Source organism: Magallana gigas, chromosome 1 (genome assembly GCF_963853765.1).
Source record: "Magallana gigas chromosome 1, xbMagGiga1.1, whole genome shotgun sequence".
Classification (NCBI taxonomy): Eukaryota; Metazoa; Mollusca; class Bivalvia; order Ostreida; family Ostreidae; genus Magallana; species Magallana gigas.
The window spans coordinates 65,559,180-65,579,621 of NC_088853.1; the positions used below are offsets into that span (position 1 = coordinate 65,559,180).

General features: G+C 32.4%; 1 pseudogene; it reads left to right on the top strand.

Moving 5' to 3' along the window:
* Nucleotides 1–8,851: 8,851 nt before the first annotated feature.
* Nucleotides 8,852–9,978, top strand: LOC136276195 (paraneoplastic antigen Ma1 homolog; annotated as a pseudogene).
* Nucleotides 9,979–20,442: the final 10,464 nt, after the last annotated feature.

A 20,442-nucleotide genomic window follows, 5' to 3' on the forward strand; every position in this document is an offset into this window, starting at 1 on the left:
CTTGACAACGGGACTAAGGTACTTCTCACCGGGAACAACCGTATAGGAAATACCGGAACACAGACTTACCAAGTAAAGCAAGCAAGTGATGGTGTTCGCATTTAACATTCGCTCTTTCATTGAGTTAGGAGACATTGTTTGTCAATTAATATATTTTATCCATGGTTTTACCTATCAACAATTGTATTTATGTTGCAGGCGTAAACCACACCACACTATAGATTCATTTCACCCATATGTTTTTTCTTTTATATTTAGATATCTATATATACATCCAAAGATGATTGTATATTCTCTTAAGCTAGTTGAGGATTCACTACAGTTAACTTCGAGAACTGTTCAATACAAGCATAGCATTGCTATTTAACTTGCACAGTGTTATGCAAGGTTTTAGCTTACGTCTTCATATTTAATTCTATTAATTCACATGTTTCGTAATTGGAATGTTAATTGTTTATTGAAATAGATGCAATCATTCTGTTCATTATGCGTTTTATCTCAACGTCCTCAAACTTGATCAATTTCCAATTAGTTTAAAACAAAAAATAGTCTTTGATCAAAGCTACTGGGATGATATCATACAAAAGTAATTTGTAGACGTGTCAATTTCATTGAAATAATTTATTACATGACAATGAAATGCAGTGGAGATAGAGTATTACATAAGGATGAACATAATAAGATGACATTAAGAGCCATCTGGCTCTACGTCTATATACATGCTGTAGCACTGGATTATGCAACTTTTTAGAGATCGCCCATGGCTGCCTTTATCACGGTTATCTTATGATCGCAACCCCGCGTGTAGATAACAGACTATCAAACAAAACGTCCCTTCCTCTTAAATGAGGGTTCACCACTTACAATTGTAAGATGATAGGCGTTGTAGAGGGAGGAGGTCGCTTAAGATGGTAATCGGATATACGATTTTACCAAATGTAATTGGCAAGTAAGTGATCCTAATGTAACACAAAGTCCAGCCTGAAACTTTTGACTGATATTTGATTATAATCAAAATCATTATGCAAATCATAAAGAGAATGCACTCGTTAGAAACCCGCAATAATTACTCTAAATAGACGAATATCATTAAAAAAACTGTCCTTGTACCGCAGGCCAGCCATTACTAAATTAACAGATAAAAAGATAACTCCCATTGCTCAGACTTATACAAAGGCAAAAACACAATACGGATAAAAAAGTATCTTATACGTAAATTATAACCACTGTACAAGTAAAAATTAAATGACATATGAACATTAATGTTATAATTTACATAAATGCAATTTAATATGTTTACCATCACGAATTTATATGTTCGTTTCGAAAAGTGTGTATTTCTTACCTTTACTATGGAAGTGTGTTGCTAATACGACAAATATTCACATTTCTTTTAAATTTTGTATTTCTGCCACAAGAAATTGTTTTTTCCTTTAATTCTATTAACATATTGAAGAAAGGTGTTTCTCTCGTGTATCCAGATATTACATTAAAGTCTTTTTTTCTCTAAGGGGATACGTAGCAGTATATATTGGATTAAATAAATTAGTCATACTCTAATAAAACTATTAAGCCTGTTGTTTGTCTGCATTTAATATCAAATAGATTTAAGAATTGAAAATATTTGACTGATACCTTACAGATGAGAGCTTTAAGGATTTTTTTATTCTAATATTATTAACAATAGCAGAAATCGTTGCTGTCATTGGCGCCATTTTAGCATTTAACCTGAAAAATGTAATATGGTCACTAAATGTCAACTCAAAACATTACCTTTTACATTAATTTTGAATAAAATCACAAAACAAAAGTTAAGTATTACATAGAACCCACGACTTAATAAAAATGACAAGCTACACAAAGTGATTCGCACTCGAATCGTACTTGTCCTTCTTAAACAAAAATTGAAAATGATAATAGAAATTCTTATTTGTATCATGATATTAAGAAAACATATATCTCCATTTTCAAATGTTTGTACAGATGAAAATGCATTTTTTTCTTTTACCATTAAAACTCGTGCCCTTTTCATGGTAGCTTCTTGTAAAACTCCAATTATTTGCCTATTCAACTTTTATAATGAAGTTGTAAGTAAAAATACTGACAAAGAGGATATGCGTAAAAGACACCATAATTCCATTGTCTTATTTCATTACACAACGTATATGTATCTATCTGCAAAAGGTTTATAAATCACAATTAGAATCATAAAATCAATCAATTTTTACGTCCAAAAATGACATGTCACGTGTCATTTGTTTTAATGTGTGACAGAATAGATCACCCGGCTAACCTATAACTCATTAATTCCTTCACTAGATACTGTGGTTTCATCAGTATTCGTGGAATACAAACTTTAGTGGATTTTATTGAAAAGTTGATCCATTAAACTTATGTTCATTGAAGTGCAATTTCTATTAACATTTTGTATTGATAGGGTCATTAGCCATGTATTTACGTATCCTTGAGACTGTAAATTTCACTTTATCTACAAAAATTGATACCCTTGAATATTAATTACACCAAGGTATTGTGGCTTCTCCTCCCACGCAGAGACCACGGATCCGGTGTAACCTTTATCTCTATTAATTTTTTACTGTGTTTATGGGTGATATAGACCACTAGATCAACCGTCTAACTTTTAACTCAGTGAACTTCAATGAATAAGAGAAACCCAGCCACGGTCCGTAAATTATCCCTTTATCGTGCAAAGCTGTCTCCCCGGACAGGTAGAGACCGTTAGGGTTGGCACAGTTGCAGTTGTTGTGCCACCATCCAGACGCAGAGAGGTCCGCACAGTTCTCGGCGAACATGTCATTGTCCCGATCCTGCGTCGTGAACATCATGTTGTTAATTGGCATTGCAGTCCCTGTGAAACAGTCATCTACAAAAAAAAGTATTAACATCAGTACAATAAAATGTAAATAAGGAACGATAAACATCATGTACTGAATCACAATTACTATGTCGACTTGTTTAAAAAACAAAACAAAAAACAAAAAATAAAAAAAGGAAATATCCGCTAAGCATTCGATATTTTAAATGAAAAAAGATTTAGTAAATTTTTTTTTAATTAACCGTCAAAAAACACTGTTTATATCAGTGCAATGAATTGTATACTAGACGCTACAGACCACGTTTCTTAATCAAAACAAAGATATGATTGCAAAGAGAAAACTCCTAGAAAAATCATTTGCTTAAATTATCAGTAGTAAATTAGAATGAATTTTATACAGTTAAACTCATTTGCATATATAATAGGAGTGGTACTCTGAACAATTCTATGAAATTTGTAGATCTCACCTACATCCCCAGAGAACCCCGATAAGGTCACAGTGTAATTGGTGAATTCGTTCCCAACGTTAAAACTGCTGTACTTGACATAACGTTTTTCGTTGGTGAAGTCTTTCATATCCATTCGCATCTCATTCGTCCCTTGAGATAGAAGGTAGTGAAGTTTTTCGTTACCTGAAATATTATAAAATGAATCATTAATTCTGGTAATAACGAGCTCTTTGATAAATGCCCTAATTAATTGTAGGTTTGTATAAATCGGGTTGCTATTGAATTCATTCAATCATAAAGTCATTGTCACCGATATTTGACAAAATACTTAATATTTTTTCGATTAAGATACAGTTAGTCGGTCTTCGATACTTTTGACAAAAGCAAGAAAGCATATACCAAGCCAAAACTCCAATGACATATTTCCAAAACCGTTCTTGTATTCTATCAATGTTCGGTTGAAATCCTGGGACCCATCGTGGCGCCTTTGGAAAACCTGGTAGGAAACAAATGTTTTATGTAAGGGAATCCATCTTCTTTTATGTAGGTTATATTGCTATACTCTTGGATAATTATAATTCTAGCATATAAAATTATACTCTGAGTAATTGTCAACCATAAATTCGTTTAATACAATAAAAAAACTACCGTCCATCCCCCACCATCATGCACCATATCACAGAAAACTGTCACGTGACCTAAGATTGGCAGCCATACTTGATACTGTCGACTTTGGGATTGGGTGTTAGAGTTGTATATATCGGTGCAGTCTTTTGGACCTGTCGCTGCATTACCCTCTAAAAGTAGTCAAAGTATATAGATAACAGAAAAATATGACTGGAAGAACTGTGAACGCTAATACCCGTTTCCCGCCAACTTTGTTTCATCCAAATATTTTGGAATTTCTGTCAGATATTCAAAAACAAATTTATCTACTAAAAAGTATGTTCAAATCCTAATTGATTTATACCAAAATAAAATGTGTAAACAAATTTATAATTTTTAAACAAAAGTTTTGCTTTCGGGGGGTCTAAAAGATTTTCATTGAAATCGGTTTCTATGAGTGACGAAAATATTATTCAGCGGCTGATAAAATCCCTCAAAAGGAATTTTTGTTCCACATTTCCGTTTTCCGTTATTATGCAATGAGCTATTTTAACCCAAAATACAAAGTTATTTCTCTTTGTTTGACCAAATCATTTATATTTAATGAAAATATACTAAAATGTTTTCATTATTATAAAAAATGACTTTAATTAGACACTTTTCAAAATAACGTTTAGTTAGGCGTTTAGACATTGCTTTCGTTTGCAGTCCTTTCATGTGTAAGGTTACATGTACCTGCCAACATTGCAAAACATCTTACACAATATACACTAACCTTTGATACAATGGAATTTTTGACTGGATAACATAACACAGAGCTCGTCAATGGAACAAGACAGGCATTCAGAGTTAACAGTTTCCTGAAGACAAAACAATCTCACAATTTACGGAATTTAATGCAAAAGGGTTGCAAATTACTGTGAACCAACTATTATTCGCGTACGAGAAATTTTTTGCATTTTTTGATATTTCTCGCCGTGAACCAGTCTTTATCGTATGGTTGTTATAACAAAATATGGGTCTGGATAAGGCTTCGTCTCGAACATTAGTCGCCTCGAACCAGTTTATTGGAAGTAAATCGCGAAATAAAGTCGCCGCGAAGAAATGTTGGTTTTCAGAATTAGAATTTTTAATATAGAATAATCAACTTGGGGATTGCGAACCTGTTATACCTGTGATTCATTAAAATCATCATGTTTTGAAAAAAGGACACCATATTCATTCACATTCATTTTGAAATCATTTCAAATAAAAATATGTGGTCGTATTTTTATCATTGAGAAATTTACGCTAGGTATAGCAATATTGCTAGTTTAAATAGTACCAACATATTCTTTTGAAAACTTTAATGTAATTTAAATGTCTATTTACTTTCCTATAACCTTTTTATCAAGTCATCGCTAAACTAACCAAGCTTTTAAATCTCACAATCGTCACATTGTAATCTTCAATCATATCACAATATCGTCATAACACGTAGCCTAACATCTTCAGGACGTTTTCTTTATTGCGTTCAAGTATATTTTGTAAACAAGAAACCGGTAATATATTTAATTTTTGTTTGATTGGTTAACGAGTTAAATTCAACAAATGAGTCCTTACCTGACCGAGTTCAATCCTAACGTAGTCAGAATTTGGTTCCGTTTCGTTGATGGCCGACACGAGTTCACAAAGCAGTTCTTGTTTCCGGTAGTTGACTCCCTGACATAGTTTGGGTCTGTGTCTACATTCCCGGAGACACTGCTGTGGTCCAATAGTCTCAAACAACTTGACAACAGGACCACGATACCTCTCACCGTGAACAACCGTTTTCGAAAAACTCAAACTCCTCAGAAAAAGTAAGAACAGTAAGCAGCAGTTTAATGTCATCTTGTTTATAGTTTTTCAGATCGAAATATTTGAAGTATTATAACTTCATTTGTTGATATTGGTGTCCTCGAGACCAACCTTTATTATTTTGCAAGATCATTTAAGTTTTTTTTTTTTTATATATATTTATGTTTACAAGTTTTTAGGGTACTCTACCCCTGATACGCTGTACCGCTTTAACAACTGACAACGAACTATTCATCAAGTCAGAAGGGATGAATGATAGTTAACTTCGATTATGAATATCGGTATTTGGTCCATACACTTTCATCCTCATTACATTTCTACCTACAATTCGATTTGAACTTATCAATACTAATGGAAAGCTAGTCATTACTTTTGAAAGCAATTTTCAAATTAATGTTCAAACTGGATTTTGAAAATTTATTCATTAAAAGACTCTTCTTTTAGAACCAAGCAAATTAATTAGAACACGAAATTTACAATTCCATGCATATTACCCATCGTTTGTAGTTTGTAAGTTGTCTTTGTCGCTTACAATTTCCAATATGTACCAATTCTTTTTATGCAACCTGTAATTGGATTGAACAATTTTCCAAGGTTCGTTTTACAATGGGATGTTTATTGAATAAATCATCACAAAAGAAGAAAGCAAGAAGCGCATCATCAATATTACAAAGAACATTATTTTAATCATTCAAAGTTGTTCTAAATAAATGTTCAGTAGAAAAAATGATACGCTTGTATAATATTGCGTGTTTAAATCCCATATGACTATTTTAGTCTTTACTCGTATGTATACATTTTGAATCTGTTTACAATGTTTTTGATAATATTTACACGACATTGCACTTTCAGTCAGGAAGTCATTATTGTGTAAACTTATGTACCTGGTATTTTTTTTATTTGTGTATATGTTACAAGCAGTACATAATAACTAAGATTTATTTTTGCTTGGAATAACATGTACTTTAGATTTAATATGATTCCTTAGCTCCCCTACATTTTTTTTCTTTATCTTTTCCACACGTTGGAAAAAATTACAAACCAGTAAATTGTTTTTCAGTTAATATCTTTGAATGTTTTATGAAAAGATTACTGTACAAATAATAAATGAAAATGTTACAATGCATTGATGTAAATAATTTGAGTTTCATTTACAAGGAGGTCAATGCTTCAAGCAATTAATTAAAATGATTTCTAATCTGGGTTTTTTTTATCAATTAAATAGGATACTAGAAACAATTACGTTTACAAATAGACAAACAATATAATATATAATATATATTGTTTGTCTATTTGTAAACGTAATTGTTTCTGTGTGCATGTGTGTGTGTTTTATTTACATCTCCAGGTGAGATTGTCCACGTGTAATTGTTTATTTTTATTTGACCATTCGACTACCCGTTTGACCTGTCTGACAACATTCTAAGTTTAACTTCTACTTACCAATCTTCCCGCCTAACTAACCAGGCCTGGGCACACTTTGTCTTGATTTAGAGAGAGGACAGACCTGCCTGCAAGAAGATTAAGCGCAAGCTTTGTCTGCGATTAGCTGCCGGTGTCTGGTAATTCTTGTGTAATTTATTACTTATAAATATATTCTATGTTTATAATTTAACAATTCCATGCTATATATTAAATAATCTTTATCCAAGTTATTGTACCGTATTCTGAGATTATTGTCAAATGAGTCAATGTTGTATGTTTCAGGTTTTTCGTATATATTGAATAAATACATTGTATGACCCTCACTGGTGTTCTGTCTACTGCCTGGGTTTACAAATGGCGCCTACGTAAATTTTGAAAAACCAGACACTACGGAAGATCCACATTCTTCAAGATTGTCCTTATTAGCCGGCCGGCGATAAACTGAGACGGAAAGAGCGAGCCAGAGAGCCAATATTCCTATCCAACTCTACAGGACATTCTGTGCACAGTGGTAATACGTATTTCTGGTGGATACAGCTATTCAACAAGTTTAAATTTATAGATATGAAATTTGTTTCATTCAACCGATTGGGGAGCGTGAAGCCACCTCGAGGCGCGGATCCTGTGAAGTCTATGTACGTAGCCGAAGAGTTCCGAATTCATATTTCGGATTGCGCGCAAGAAACAAATACCCGGCAACTTCAGACAACGTGGATTGATTCAAAGTGATAGAAGGTACTGTACAACGTTTCTCAGCTGAATGTGGTGTGCGTTCGTGTGAAACAAATTGTCTGTTTGTCGTTTCATGTTAGTAGGCCTACACAAAGTTTGTTTATCTGACGAAGCTTCGAGTTAAATAGGGGATTTTTCAGAATTACTGTTCTATTTTTAGAAAACACATGTAAATATTCTGTGTGAATTTAATTTAGCTAATACTGTGTTTCATGTAGTTAGTTTGAGTAGATAAGGTAGTTTAAGTTAGTTTAGGTATTTTTTTTTGGTGCACCAGGTTCAATTTTTTTTAAACTGTAAAGGGGTCTTAATTGTCAGCTGTTCTGTATTATACAGTCATGTTTATACAGCGATTGTTTCATCACATAGACAACAGCTGATTAGCAAATGTAATTCATGAGACTTGTTTATGTTTAATTAGTTTTATTACAGAGTAGTTATTATAGTTCAAAAGTTAGAGGCAGCAGTTGTAAAAATCCCAACCAGCATGCAGCTCACTAATTACTAACAATTTTCTTACAGTATCAAGAAGACAAGTGGACGTAGACGCTGACTTATTGTACTCTGTACACGAATGAATGATGTTTGAATGCATTTTCTCTTAATTTTACTCAGTTTATTGTAAATAAGTTTATTGTAAATAGGATTTAGAGGGAAGTTTTATACATACAGGTACTAAAAAAAAACAAAAAAAAAACAAACAAACAACTTTGTCAACTTAAGCTCAGGTAAACAGGGTCTTAGACAATTAGGAATCCAGGTTTTGTTGATATAAGGTCAGTCTAAACAAGGAGTTGAGATTGAATATTAGAACTAGGTTTGTGTTTTTTGGTATTAATTCCTAGTGATTCAAATTTTGATTGGAGGTGTTATTTTTCCTAAAGGTCATTGATTTTTGTTACTGGGTAGATGATTTTGTTTATATGCTGTTTTGAAAGTACAGGTGTTTCCTTGGTTCAGTTTGGTAATGTCTAATACGTCAATAGCAGATAAGAATAAGTTGTCATTTGAAAATAAGGAGAAAGAAATGGATGAGGAATTGAAACTTAACTTTGCAGGTGTTTCAGATGAAGATGGGTTTGATTTTGCTGGTCTACCAAATGTTAGTACACCTAAGGGTCAGTTGAATGAGGGTGAAATTAAAGAGCAAAAACCTAATGTTCCTAAAAAAATTCAACATGAATTTAACTTGCCTTTAAAACCAGAAGTTATGAAACAAAAAGGCGCTATCCCGAAAATGCCCAATAAAACAGGTATTAAAGATAGTAATCCAGGTTTCAATCTTGGGAACAATACTTCCACTCAGGTTAATGAAGTCACTAATAATGTCCCTAGAATTCCACAGTTCTCAGGTGATGAACCTCCTTAGAAGGGGGATGTGTCTTATAAAGAATGGCGTTTTGAGGTGCAATGTTTAGTAAGTGACCCTGACATAAAACCAAACTTGTTAATACAAAGTATAAGAAGGTCATTAAGAGGTATTGCTAAAACTATGCTCATACCGTTGGGGGAAAGAGCAACTGTTAAACAAATTCTGTCAAAGCTTGATGTTTTGTTTGGTGAGATTTCAACCAACGGCATGATTATGCAAGAATTTTTTAATGCTTTCCAATTACCTGGTGAGTGTGTCACAACATTTGGTTGCAGACTTGAAACCATGCTTCAGACTGCAATTGATAATGGTTATTTAAGAAGAACTGCAAAGAATGATTTGCTTAGACACAAGTTCTGAACATCGCTCAGTTCAGAGAATTTAAAAGGTCAAACAAGGCACAAATATGATTCCATAAAAAATTATGACAAGCTTATATTAGAAATAAGAAGGGTAGAGAGAGATATTTTTATTTCAAACTCTAAAGACAGAAAACCAGTTCATCAATATGGGATGTCAGTAGTCGAGGATGACTTGGAAGAGAAGTTGAACAAGAAAATAGGTGAATTAGAACAAAGATTAGAAGGTAAGATGGATGACAAATTCAACAAAATCTTAGAGAAGCTAGATGGAAGACCAGGAACCCAGTATAACAGGTATGAACAGAGAGAGAGGACAAATTACAACAGAGGTTCCAGAGGGAGAGGGTACCAAAGAGGTAATTTAAGAGGAAATTTCAGAGGAAATTATTCTGATAAGAGAAATTATCAAGTTCAGGATCAAGGGCAAAGAGGATACCAAGCTACAAAGTCGAGTAACCCAAACGCATGAAGGTCTCTGATGAGGGCCGACCAGGGACCGAAGACAATTTTCAAGGCCAATCATACAAGTGTGAGTTAATAGGTGAGTCTAATGAAATAGAGATAGTTGTTGAAGGTGAAAATGTAAATGCACTTATTGACAGCGGGTCAATGATTACTACTTTGTCAGAAACAGGTTATAATTCATTGAAAAACCAACCTGAAATGAGAAATTTAACAAGCTTGGGTTTAGAAGTCTCTATTGCAGATGGTTCATTGTTGAAGTACATGGGCTATATAGAGTGCTGTATAACAATTCCATTTATGAACATAGATTTAGCTGTCCCTGTGTTAATTGTACCAGACACTAACTTTAACAAAACCTGTCCTATGATCATAGGTACAAATGTACTAAGACTCTGTAGAGATTTGAGTGATGCTACTCAAAGTCTCAGTGAAATACCCAAACAATGGAAGAATGCATTTGAGGGCTTAAAATGTCAATCTTACTGTGTACGGTCTGTGTCTAAGAAGACAATTATGGTAGAACCAAATGAATCAGTAATGGTCAAAGGGTTTACTAAGGGTATTCCTGTCAAAGAGCATATGACGGTAGTTACTGAAAACTGTAATAGTTGTTTAACTGAATCCCCAATATATAATATGCAAATTAAGCAACCTTAGGCAGTAATGCTATTTGAAAATTGCTGTTGATGTGAGAATTGATCGGTTTCAACTGTAAAGTTGTCATGGGTGCATTGTGCATTTCTTGATCCATTTGTTGTTGATCATGGATGTTGGTCATCTGGGGAAAGTCTCAGTTAGAGGAATTGGTTTGGATTAAGGTTTATTTATATGTTTGTAAATAGTGATTATTTGTTCGGATGATGGGTTTTATATATCAAGCTGGTGGTTATCTTGAGTGAAGTTCCCTGATATTTAGTGTTTGTGCTATGGTGGTTATGATTGCTTGGTGATCAATAGAATTTTATTAATCAATAAATTATTTATTTCAGACAATGTCAGGAGCCATTTAAACAAAAGGGGGGAATATGTAACGAGTGTAAGTAATTAATATATAATGTTTGTCTATTTGTAAACGTAATTGTTTCTGTGTGCATGTGTGTGTGTTTTATTTACATCTCCAGGTGAGATTGTCCACGTGTAATTGTTTATTTTTATTTGACCATTCGACTACCCGTTTGACCTGTCTGACAACATTCTAAATTTAACTTCTACTTACCAATCTTCCCGCCTAACTAACCAGGCCTGCGCACACTTTGTCTTGCCTTGAGAGGGGACAGACCTGTATGCATGAAGATTAAGCGCAAGCTTTGTCTGTGATTAGCTGCCGGTGTCTGGTAATTCTTGTGTAATTTATTACTTATAAATATATTCTATGTTTATAATTTAACAATTCCATGCTATATATTAAATAATCTTTATCCAAGTTATTGTACCGTATTCTGAGATAATTGTCAAATGAGTCAATGTTGTATGTTTCAGGTTTTTCGTATATATTGAATAAATACATTGTATGACCCTCACTGGTGTTCTGTCTACTGCCTGGGTTACAATATATTGAATGTGTTTACTTGAAAAGATTTTGACAAACCATTCAGTTTGTAACAATCAATTATATCTAATTTATAAATTACATGCATGCATGTATTTAGAATGAAATACGGAACTTGGTCTTCAGTGAACAAAAATATATTATACCTAAATTGAAACCGTTAGGCTCATTAGACTAAGTAGGCTTTCTAAGTTAATAAATTTAAACCGAGTAGATATACGTTCATTTAATTTATAGCTATAAAAATGTAAGAAAGAAAATGAAATCATTTCTTTTATTAAATGCATTGAAACTATTAGGGTATTTGTTCAATTTCCCGCACTTTCCCGGTTTTCATGATCGCGGCGCCGTTCCAGTATATCTAAATATTTATTTGTTTACATGATTTTTAAACTATCAATTCTATAACAAACAATATTACCAATTACCGGTGACGTATTTACTGCATGTGGAATTGCAAATGATGTATACACATTCTTGTACATACAATTGTATGATGTATCAGGCCGGGTATGTGACATATTTACCCTTATACATATATTTAAATAATTAACCCCTGTTTATGATCACCAGTACATTAATTAATTAGCCTCAAGATTTTACTCTTACATACATGTATCGTTAATTTGTAGACGTAACATTTTTGAAACCCAGAGCTAGGAAATAATACTTTGAAAATGAATTACAAATGTAAATTAACTTTTATTCACTAGACTTATCGTATACTCGCACATACTAGGATTCAACGCCTTTAGAAACCCTGACGTGCACCTGGGCACACGATAGTTAATTAGATATACACAAACGTGCTCCTGGGCACACGACACAACTGTTGTGTATATCTTGTATATTCTGTGTTAGTTCCAGGGGTTTTCTTAAGTTGGACAAACAATAGACTCTAATTAGATATACACAAACGAACAAAACTATTTCTAGACAAACAAAGCAGTAATATCCTGCCCGATATAACAAAGGCAGTTGAGAGTCTTTTCATCTTTAACATGTATCTAGCAGATCTAGAGTTAGACCTAGAAATAATGAAAATTGAAAAAAAAAAACTTAAACCGATTATCAAATTAAATCATGCATTTTTGGTTCATCATCTTTATTTTGTTTAATAACCGGATGAAGTGAAAGAGAGAGAGAGAGAGAGAGAGAGAGAGAGAGAGAGAGAGAGAGAGAGAGAGAGAGAGAGAGAGAGATTTCACCGATTAATTTATAATAGGAAACAAACATACTTTGATTAGTTTTATGCACAGATTAAGATGCAGAGACTGCGCTCACCCCTACAATAATTTTGAAACCCCCCAAAAATTATAAAGAATTTTATAACTGGTCCATCGGAGCGGTGTTGATGATAGCGATTTGTGTTTAATGGAGCGACAATTAAAACCGCCTGGAACACCCCACCCCCTTCCTCGGAAATTCTATTATCGCTCGGATGACCCCCCTCCCTTCCCTATAAAAGAGCTTTTGCATTTAATATATGTTTTTATTGTTCAGCTTGATCAAACTTGACTTAAAGGGAACTTAAAGATGGTTTAAAGACAACTTAAAGGGAGCGTAAATGCCACTTAAAGATGCTTAAAGGTGGCTTAAAGATGGCTTAAAGGTGACTTAAAGAAGTTTGGACATTAAGGACCTATAAGCTCAGCTTAAAGGTGACTTAAAGGTCGCTTAAAGATTGTATATCCTTTAAGCCACCTTTACGCCACATTTAAGCCACCTTCAAGCCACCTTTAAGGACTTGCTTAAAGATTGTTTTTCGCCCTGTGTTAGCAAGTCTAGATACATTTATGACACAGTATCTCAATCGAATAACATTCAGGTATACATATGGTGTTTCAAGAACTAAAAGACTACTTTAATGATTATGAAATATTTATTGAAGGTCAGATTCAATGCTCATATTTTAACAGGGCAACCCTTAACAGTTTGAGATATTTATTGATCAGGTTATAAATTATCGATTGTGAACGTGGATTTTTTTTTTACAAGTGTTCTTATCACATTTTAACGACTGAAATCAACAGAACCTTTAAAATACTTCCTTGTTTCTATACGAAGTTTCTATGTAACCTCATCTACACAAAAATCTAATAGGGGGCGTAAACAAAGAAGCTTGCTGAAATTTTTTTTGATTTTTTGCTTTGAATTTGTTCCGAATTTTCAACTCGGTTACTCTTTTTATATGGTAAGATAGTAAATGAAGTAAATAATGATTAGTTTATTTACTAATACCGGAAAAACCGTTAAACAGTCATGTCCCGAGTCATCCCCGTGCACATGTCATTTATCAAGCATGGGGCATCTCTGGCGCTGTGATCAACACAAGGCCCCCGTCTTGCCCGTTATGCACCTTCGGCGTGTTGGTATTTCGTTGGACCCCCAGACCTTCCATAGCAGAGCAAGGACAGTGTGGCCTTTCTCCAACATCAATGGACTTTGTGGTTAACATGTTTTTGCCATTGTCATATAGACATTGACATTTTTTATATTGATTCTGTGCTGGCAGATAATAAATTGTTAGCTGTTGTCTAGCTTGTACTGATGAACACTGGCGGAACTCCATAAATAACATGATCGCAAAATATCATGGGTATCGTGTATCATGACTTTTCAATTTACTTTTCATAATTATAATGTATACCGTATTTCCATTTTTTTTATATTTCATTCTTGTTTTGTCATGTGAAATTAGATTGGGCAATTTAGAATTTTTACGAGATAGCTCTTTATAATAAGGCAAAATAAGAATATCGTAGATTTCATATGAATAAAAAAACAACATTTAGATATTATTTAGGGTCTGATACGATTAATCATTGCAAAAGTATGTGAATAAACGAATTTTGTTTTAATGATGAAAAAATAAACACAGTCAATATTTCAGATTGTGCATTTCACATTTGATGAGCGAGTAACTTGAGTTATCTGTTACGGTGCAAAAGAGTTCAGTAAATATTACGCAGGTATGTAAGGACTGTTTAATTTTTGAAGCTGAAATTACACATGTATATCGAAAAACAGCACTGTTTAAATAAAAAAAACTTTAACAGGGCGAATTGCTTTAAATCTTAATTGCATATATTAACAACGATATCCAACACTTTCGTTACATCATATTTACTTCCTAATCACATGACATGCGGACTGTAACATGATTTATATAAATCGCATCGGCGCAATTGATTATTGATATTTAATAAAACAAAATTTTCAAAAATCCTTCGATAGGGCATATACAGCGCAGTTTTTGTTTGGGTTCATGTACATTTTCCGTTTATTTGAAATGATGTAAAACATTTTGCACAATCTTTGAAATTAGGTACATATTTAAATTTTAAAATCAGATTACACAAAATCAGATACATTGGAAGGTTTCACTAGCATTATCTATATTGGTACACATTTTCTATCTCAATTTCAAGCAAAATATACTAGGATTGTATCCATCTTTAACCTTCGCCAAACTGTTTGTTTCTCATATGCATTAAAATATCTCAGTTCATTATCTCAGTGACACTATTTAAACCATTAGTTTTTAAAATAACAGTTATTTTTCTTATACAAAGGTTTACATCTGCTGATTGTTGGACAGTCAATATTGAAAATATTGAATTTAGTATTCCTAGTTTTCATATTAGCGTTTATCTTAAAGGGGCATGGTCACAATTTTTGTCAAAAATCATTTTTCCAATTTTAATGTTTGCAATGCTTCAGCACGGTATTTTCAATAGGCAACCAAAATTTGAATGACACTTGTTAAGATGTAAGCGAGTTATAGAGACTACAATACTTTATAATGTAAACAAAACTATTGTTTGTATTTTGACCGTTAAATGTAAAAATTACAGTTTTAGACCTACAATGAATGTGTAACGTTAAAAACTGTTTCTTTTTGCTTAAAATAAAAAGTAAGATAGACAAATAAGCCTTAACGATTTTTACTTGTAAATTTAACATATGCAAGCAAAACAGGGTACGAGCCTTGTTAACATGACGAAGAATTTTTAGCTATGTGTCTTGTGTATCTAAACAGAGCGCGTAAACATAAAAAAATTTTCAGATAGAGGAACAAAAATATAGCCTACAAGACACAACGACAAAAATTTAAAAACAAAAATTTAGAAGACGTTAACAACAAGTTAATTTGATTGGTCATTTTTTACAAGATGAAACTAATAAGTAACCTGCCTTTTTATTCAGAAACTCACTTCCGATTTTTTTCTGACCGCAAAACTATATTGTCCGTCACAAGATATTTTTGCCGCATATTTCCTTGAATTATGCGGTTTTTATAAATACCTCTTATTAATATTATGATAAAATCCCAGGATTGAAATGCCTCCTTTTAGCTTGTCAGGTTTCAATACGTGGCCAAAAATACGGGGATTTTCCTTTGGTAAAGAAATGAAGGTACTCGAATGATAACGTTGAAAAATTGTGCGAGGTATAAATGTCATTATTTCCCATTAGAAATCTAGGAAAATCGTAGGAAATCTGGGGATCAACTTATTAGCCTACAATTTTACCGTACAAATTTGAATATTAATATAAAAACGCCAGCGTCAAGTATCACTATAATATGTGTAGAACACCTGTTCGAAGGAAATGTTTACTTTCGCGTGGTTATTGTTTTTACATTTAGGTGTTGACACTCCTTTTAAAATGATGATAAAAGCATTTTTATGGAGTATTGACCTCTTTCAAATGGACCCTTTAGATAAAAACTGCTGTGAGTTTAAGAATCTACTTCAAATTGTTAGCGATCGCCTCTAGTTAACATGTCAAAACAATGTGCAGGCTGCTGCCCAAATATATATCTTATAATATAATATGATCCCTAGGTTGTGGGTTTTGGTGATTTGAAATGATATATCGACGTAACGATAAGACAAATACATTGAGAAGAACGTCTAAATGATAGTATTTAACGATCGTAGAATGATATCGACGCAATCGTCTATATCGTAAAAAAAACTTACGATAAGCCTGGTACAGTTTTCCAAAGTAACAATGTGCACATGCGCGAATCGATATTGATACAAAATCGTCGATATCGACAACAAATATGGACAACTTTAGTTGTGGACAAAGAAAAATATCGACGATAGATATGGACAGCTTTTTTTTTTTTTTTTTTTTTTTTTTTTTTACATTTTTTTACAAATTGATACCGATACAATATCGTTCATATCGACGATTTCTCCGTGAGTGATGGACTTTTTTATTTGAAAATATATACAAATTGATATGGTCAAAATCGACGATATCGACTTTTATCTTCATCTTTATCTTGAGTTTCATCTATTGACATAGGAAAATTGATTTAGACTCGATATCGTCAACATTGACGACATTAACGGTAAATATAGAAACTTTATTTATGTACAGATGTAAATTAATATAGGCGATATCGACATAACGTTGTTACTATAATAGAAGATGTCTTAACAATGAAATAGGCAAACTAAAGTCTTCACAATTATGGTGTTTTATAATGGTGAAACGATTTCGATGATACATCAACACAGTGTATAAAATGATAAGAACGTATATGTTTTTTTGTTCTATAGGATCGAAATAAGTGAATTGATATCGATACAATATTGTCGATATCATCGATATCGATACAACATCGTGTCATGGACATAGCTTAAAACCACAAGTCCATACTTTTTGTAGAATAGAATGTTATTACTGAATTCTAAATTCGAGTCTGTTGTATTGTCTATTTACCAAATAAACTAACGTTGTAAGTAATCCGTTGATTATACATGTACATATGTAAATTGTGATGAAATGTGATCAGATCTACAAACACATATTTTTTTTTAAAGATAAAAGCGCATTTTAGATTGAAAGTGTTGATTTTCGTTTAGAATAAAGTCTTATTTGATAAATTAACAGAAACTTATGTTCAGATTAGGTACATTATAAATAAACCATATTTTGTGCCAAGTGACATTTCAATATGATATGTGATAAAATTTAAGGAAAATTTTAGGATAATAGGACAAAGAATTTCAAAAGTTAATGGGATTCAATATGATCCCCTTAAGCATTGTGAAATGGATCATCATTTTTCGCGCACGTATTGTTCCTATATTCCAAAAAAGCTGTTGTAGGTTTTCTAATCTGGACAAAAGAATGAAAAGATTATTTCACAAGCAAGAAAGGAAAGCGATATTTTTAACAAAAAAAAAACAAAAAAACGAAAAAAAACAAAAGCAAAAACAAAAACAAACAAACGTTAAAGCCATTAAATGATATGGATCTAAAAATCTCAAATGAGACCTCTGAAGCTTTTTTTTTTTAAACAAATTAAGTTAGAAAATAGAAAGAATGTAATAGATGAAAAAAAAATAAGAGCAACTACCCTACGAAGCAACCGAGTTGTCTTTCATGTGTTGAACAAATCGACAGTCGGTTTAAGTTTCAAGATGATACAATGTATTCTGTTAAAAAAATATTTAATAAATCTACCAGTTGTTTAATAAACTATTCGGGCTTTATCTGAGTTTAGAAATATAAACCGCCTGTGTGTGGCGTTTGTGATTTTTATCTTAGCGATCCTAGATACATAAATGACAAACTACCTCTAGTAAATAGCAATCAAGTATACACGAGTTTTATATTGCCTTGAGTAAAAGAATCTTGAAATATTTATTGATAAGGTTATAAATGTTCGATTGTAAAGATGTAAAAATATTTAAGTAGTGTTCTTATCTCATTTTAACGATTGAAATCCACAGACCCTTCACGAATCATCTTTATTTCTTTGTGAAGCTTCTATACATTTGTTGTCATTTCTTTGTTCTCAATATGTTTTGAATTTTCAACACGAACATCCCCTTTGTTTAAATTGGTAAGTAAAATAATTAATCTCTGCGTGATTTTAACTTTTACTGCATTTTAGTTTACTTTTGTTTTTGTAATGTTGAAGTAATTTAACAAATTTAGGACTTTTATAGTACAGCTCTTAAAATGTAAAATAATCATTTTTTATGTAGTTATGTACAAAATAATCTCTTGATTTTTATTTCCTGCAAATGATTTGTTTAATTTTTTTGAACTTGATATAGAAATTCATATTTCTTTGTATGTAGATACCAGATTTTGACGTCTATCTTAAAAAAGAATTTTAAATTTGTGACCAAATGGATCACCACCTGAAATGTAAACGGTTCTCGGTAATTTCGGTTCTTATTTACTTCAGTCAATGATTCAAAAGAATTTCATAGGTTTACACATTGTTGACATGAAGTGTGTCAACACTGCGATGTTGGTGTTTTAAATAAGGAAGAAGGCACACGTTATGAACACTTTATTGACTCAATTTTGTCAATATTGCAATATCGACAATGTCAACAATGTAAACAGAATATATGGGGATGCTAAGTTCATTGTTATGATAAAGCAATTTTAACACAATGTAGACTCGATGTCGGCCAACACTGCTATGTTGGCAATATTGAAAAAATCATCGTGCATTTGACATAACTCCAAAATGTAACAATATACCACCCTCGGGTACTAGGTAGTGGTTTTCTTTTATAGCAAGACCTTTCTCCTTGAGTAAGTGGTTTAAAAGTCTGTAAAATCGTTTTCAGGTGTAATAACATAGACCTATTTGTTAGGCACTATCATAAGTGTGTAGCAGGCATATACATGTACAAAACTACTTGAAATAATGTAGCCTTGTTTTCAAAGCTCATTGATTATATCTAAATCTTGTACAATATTCATTGAGAGTCATTTAGGTGGTAAAAAAAGCTAATTCTTCATCCACCGTACGTGTATTTTTTTCTTTTGTTTTTCCCAACTCTTAATCAAAGATTGAAAATCGCAAATGCAAAAAAAAAAAAAAATAGAAAGAAATTCTAATTTGATAACCATAAAAATGTCATGGGTACATAAATTATCGAGAATTTTTTAAACGTCTGAGAGAAAATGAATAAATGTGATTACGCTAGGCTACTGTATTACCTCTGTTTTGTGCTTAGTAATATAATTCACTCTTCTCGACTCAACTTACCAGCATAAATTTGTATCTGGAAAATTCAATTCCTCCTAAAATGAAGTAACCAACAGATATCTCTTCATGTGAAGAACACGTGATTAAAAGATATCATTTCATTTAAATATTTCAAAATATTTTAAACACTGTTTTAAGACTATGCCTGATGCATTTTGTCATTAAATGAATGTCTACGGGGTATTTTTATGTAATATTGATCTCTTTAAATTCCTCTTTTATATGAAACCATTAGTTGGAAATTGCTGCAAGCTTTGATTATAAATCTACGCCGAAGTCTTACGAGACCGCCTCTACCAAACATGTAAGAATTATGTGCAAATATATGAAAGCCAGCACACACTTACACCTTATCATAATACCCCTAGGTTAGAGATTTGGTCTATAATATGTATTTGCAAATTGTTAAGAATGAATTAGTATTATTCTACTTATACCATGGAAGAAAAATAACAATCATTTATCAATTATTTTTATCATTGTATATTACTGGTTCTTGTTTGCTAGCGAGGAGACGGCGACTTGTGCATATTCATATTATGTTGGAGCCGTCCATTTTATCAAAGATACCTTCAAAATAGCGATCGGCACAGCATTCAACAGTGCATTAATAAAGCATTATTCTTTAACATAATAGATATCATCTCGAAAAAAAATGAATTGAACTTACTTCTAAGACTACACCACTCTCGAAATGAACACAGAAATTGTCAGTTAACGGCGATGAAAGAGCTACATTCAAACCAGTCCAAAACCAGAGGCACAAATG